We start from the raw sequence: 5,143 nt of genomic DNA, 5'->3' as shown, positions 1-5,143 counted from the left end.
ACGTCCCGCGGTCCCGGTTCTTCTTCAATAAAAGGGAAAAGTCAGCTGCTAGAAACCGGCAACAGCGAAAATACAAGACCAAAACAAATTCTAGAACTTCGGGGCTGTCGACTTTAGCAGAAGGCATTACTATTCCCCGTAATCTTATGTAAGGTAGGACAGTTTTTGCAACCTTGCCGAACACTCGAAAGTACTGTACCTCATCACTTTACGTTGTCGTGGCATGAAGTATGCCGACATGCACTACAGGCTGAAAAAACTGTAGGCTGAGCTCCAAATACCCATTGTGTGTATAGGCGTGGGCTGGTTTCATACCAGGCTTCTAACCAGTATGGAGGTTTATAGAGCAAAACGAGTGACGTCTACGGTAAAAATACAGACACACTGTGCTTGTTCAGACCTGGAGGGATATTTGGGTGCATTTCCAACAGCCATATCTTCCCAATATTGAGACATACGTTATAGGAAAACTGCATTGAAAGGAGGAGGAGCTGAAAACGTTTTTTACACTAAAATCGAGCTGAATAGTGAGCCGGGCCCTCAGTCCAGGAAGAGAGAGTAGAGTGATCTTTATTACATAGAACATCATCCCGAGTGGACCAGAATTTGTTCTTTACGCCTGGAAGGGTTTGAAAAAAATAAAGAGTTGCTTGGAAATATTCATCGGTTTTGATTCTCGTAATATAGGAAGGTATACTATTTATTGCGTTCGTTAGCGAGTATATCAACCCTTGAACACCATAATCATCTCAGAATTGTTCGGGTTGAGAGTCAATTCGTTATAACAACGATGGTTACGATAGAAGTTCTGAGAACAAAAGCCGCCTTCGAGTACTGTGGACAACGTTGTCTGAGCCGTTTTGCCGTGGCGTAGCAAACCTTTTCATTGCATTTGCATGTGAACAATCAAAGCACGCTGCGGATATCCGCTTTCTTTCACGCAGCCATAATGACAGCCACTTGTAAAGAAGGGAATGTGTGCCATACAGCAAAACATCCACACGATCTTTGTGAGCCTCCCAAACATCCCCAAACCTGCTGATAAGACGCTTGTGACGAAGCAGAAAAATAATGCGTTGGGCATACAAAAATAAAACACTCATCTGATGCAAGTCAACAACAACGAAAGAAATAGACGACAGCCGCTTTATTTCCTGCTGTGCAATGCGCGTGTAGGGGCCCGCTACTTGGTACGTCGCATTAGACTGTTGAGTCTTTATAAGAGCATCTCCAAAATACGGTAGGGAATCCTATAGCACTCTTAATACTTATCGAGAAGATCTGAGCTCTGAATCTCGTGAGTAAGCTAGAAAAGGCGAGTTACACACGATCTTCTCGCCGATGCTCTGAAGAAAGTTGTTCTCTCTGTCCTCGTGTGTTGCAAACTTGTGGGGGATACAGCTTGAAATTGTTCATATGAGTTGGAAGCTGGCAAAAATAACTGAATTACTACATACACACTTTTAATGCACTAAAGCATCAAAGCGGGCGACTTATAGCTCAGGCACTGCTGCCCCTCACAAGCGGAGTGTAGCAGACGACAGCGGCGCGAGTCCCTAAGCCGCCGTCAGAGCCAAAGGACGCCACTCAAACATCTCGCCGCCAATAGCATCGCTTGGAGAATATTTAACATTAGTCACTAGATGAGGTTTCAGAGTATCGGCACTCTTTTTTGTCATTGTTATATGCCACCGATAGCGGGAATTGGTCGAACCGCGTCACGTGACATTTGTTTACCCCTGGAGGACCCATGGGCGGTGACATTTTGGTGCATCTGTGTTGCCGCGCGCGCGCTCTTCGATAAGTCGTGATTTTCGGAGCGTAGTGCGGCTGTATGACACGTTGAGAGTTAGTTTTCAAGCCCCCAAACAGAGTAGCGATGCCGTGCTGCTCTGTACTAAGCTGTTTCAACCGGCGGGAAGGTGGAAAACGCCTGCATCACTTCCCGCTGGGAAAGAACGACAATGGTTTTGGTCTAGCGTAACCTACAGCTACTTAAAAAGCGCAGCTTAATCAGTGGCTCAGCGTAACCTAGAGCCACTAGATAAGCTACGCTAGCGTAACCGAGCCTGACCCTATCGCACCGGCACGCTGTCTCTCAATCTTCGAAAAGTAAACACAGCTGTCATTGTTGCCAAGCGGCGCCCGGACCAATAGCGCCCGTCAATGTCAGTCGCAATAGGGCGCATAAAACTGGCCACCCTGGTGTCAGGCACCAAAATGGCTGCCGTCGTGCGTCAGTGCGTCAGTAACGACATGTCGTTACTCTTAAGCGTAGCCTATTTAGTGACTCAAGTTAGCATATGTATGCTATTACTCAGTGTCATCTGCTAGAGTGAAAAAGGAGAGGAGACTGATGGGTAACAGGTGTGTAAAAGCGGAAGACAGGGAATCCGGGACATTTGGGGAAAGTGTGACGTAGGAGGAGTTGGAGGGTGGTGAAGCCGAGAAGGAGCAAGGGTAGATGGTAGGCTCAGGTGGCAGGAGACGTCGGAAGAGCCAGGGCCACTTCCATGCGGCAACGGACTGATACTTGCACTCGGGTGACCCGGCGGCTTCGGATCGTCGCTGACGCGAAGCTGCGCCAGAGCGTGCAGCACATCCTTGCGGCAGCGTACCGTCGGAACACGGGTACAATGATGGGGCTGTTCGATCGCCGGCCGTGGGCGCGATCGGGAGGCAAGTGAAGAAAGCTGCACCTAAAGCATGATGTGCGTCCCGACTGCATCTGACAGGTGGCGCTAGGAGTGGGTGCAGATTGTGTTCCACCAACGGCGTCGCATTGCCGACAAGATTTGACAAATTCGGTGTCGACACCACCGACACCGGATTTGTCACATCAACATCGAGACGCATAACAACGGTAGCGCTAGAAGTGTCCGTCATTCATTTCTCTAAGCGAACAAACTACTATTAATTGAGCTCAGTTTAGAACAAGTAACAGTGTTTTGAGGGACACTTTATTACCAATTCTTGCTAGTGTTAGGACATTGCTGTTTATTTATGTATTTATTTATTTATTTATACATACTGCAGCCCCCACTTTGGGGCTATGGCAGGAGTGAGCATTCACGGAACAAAAAATAGCAATTAAACAGAGGTCGCGGGTTCGATCCCCGGCCGCGGCGGCCGCTTTTCTGATGGAGTCGAAAAGCAAAAACGCCCGTGTGTACGAGATTTCGGCGCACGTTAAAGATCCCCACGTGGTCAAAATTAATGCGGAGCCCTCCTCTACGGCGTGCCTCATCGCCTGCGTTGCGTCGGCGCGTTAAACCCTACACTCAATCAATCAACAATTAAACAGATCAACAGAGCAATAAAACAAAAGAACAGTTAACGCAAACAGGCAAGGGCAAGTAAAAAGTTTTTTAGCGGAAGGGAGCGAGTATCACCGGACAATCCATTCCAGAGTTCGGCAGTGAAAGGAAAAAAACTAAATTTGAATGCGTTGGTTCGACGATGGTAAGGCTTGATATTAAGGTGGTGATTACTTCTAGTCATGGACGGCGAGGCAAATGAGATGTAGGTATTGTAAGACATGCAATATACCGAGTTAATAAAACAGTAAAGCAATTTCGTAGAATCCTTTAGTCGGCGCATGCGTAGTGTGGTGGTGAATAGCTTTTTTTTTAATGGCCTCAATTCTATCGATTTTACCCTGCTCGTGTGGGTTCCACACGGGGCATGCCTAGTCAAGTACAGGACGAATCAGTGTTTTGTACATTAGTAATTTAGTGCTTTTTGGGGATTGGGACAGTGTTAGTCTTAAACAACCAATTTTTTTGAAGATTTTGTGCAGATAAAGTTAATATGCTGAGACCAAGATAGATTGCTGGAAAGAACACTACCAAGATATTTGTATTCTGTTACTTTTTTTAAGGTGGATCCGTTAAACGAGTACGTGAAACAGGAAGGGGACTTACTATTCGTGAAAGACATAAGCACGGATTTGTTGAAATTGATACTCATTTGCCAGGTTGCACACCATTCACAAAATTTAGTAAATGAGTCAATTAGACGATGTTGAGCTTCAGGAGAGTCAATGGGTTCATACGAAACACAATCATCCACGTACAGACGAATTTGAGCTGACGTTATTAGGCAAATCGTTTATGTACAGTAGAAACAGTAACGGGCCAAGTACAGAACCTTGTGGAACGCCTGAACCAACGCTAACAATTTCGGAGTCAGTTGAGTTGTAACAAACGTGTTGCGAGCGCTCAGAAAGAAAATTAGCAATCCAAGTAACTAGTTGCGGGTTGTGTAATATGGTGTTTAATTTACATAGTAGTTTAGAGTGAAGTACAGTGTCGAACGCTTTCGAAAAGTCAATGAATAGTGCGTCAACCTGATAACCAATGTCCATGTTACTAGTAATGTCGTGCACGAATTCAGTTAACTGCATAACAGTACTATAACTTCGTCTGAATTCATGTTGGAAGTTAGACAACAGATTGTTAAATTCGAGAAATGAAATAATACGTTTGTATATAATATGCTCTAATAGCTTGCAGGAATGAGGGGTAAGAGAGATGGGCCTGTAATTGCTGAAAACTTGCTTGTCACCAGATTTATGTAAAGGTACTATTTTGCCGTTTTTCCAAGGTCTAGGAACGGTACCAGATTTTACGGATTTATTGAAAATTATTGTAAGGTATTGAGAGGTCCAAAGAGAGTAGCGAACGAGAAACATGTTAGGGATACCATCGGGTCCATTAAAGTTTTTAGTGTACAAAATAAGTATTAAGTATAAGATTTAACACGCCCTCTTCAATGATCACTACATCGCTGATTGGAGACGTTGGATTCGAGGTGGAAAAAAACGAAAAATGTGCGTGTTCTTGTGTTGATTTTCTTTTTTTAGATCGAGTATCACTATGCGTTATATTCAGGCTTCCTATATTTAATTTCCTTTACCATATGCATTTTTGGTCCCATAAACTCTTCATCTGTGAACAGTTTTTGTCCTCATTCATTGCAAGTGCGGCGAGACTCGTGACAGGAATGCATTCGACACACACGCAACCTTACCATAAAATATTTCTTGGTTTGTAAGGGAAAGTTGTCACTGAACGATTGGTTGCCATTTGGAGTTGAACTCAGAGGAACATGCATTAATAAGAAAACAACATAAACTGCTCAC

Source organism: Haemaphysalis longicornis, unplaced genomic scaffold (genome assembly GCF_048455015.1).
Source record: "Haemaphysalis longicornis isolate Haplotype H1 unplaced genomic scaffold, Haemaphysalis longicornis Haplotype H1 scaffold_3, whole genome shotgun sequence".
Taxonomy (NCBI): Eukaryota; Metazoa; Arthropoda; class Arachnida; order Ixodida; family Ixodidae; genus Haemaphysalis; species Haemaphysalis longicornis.
This window is presented reverse-complemented; position numbering follows the sequence as displayed.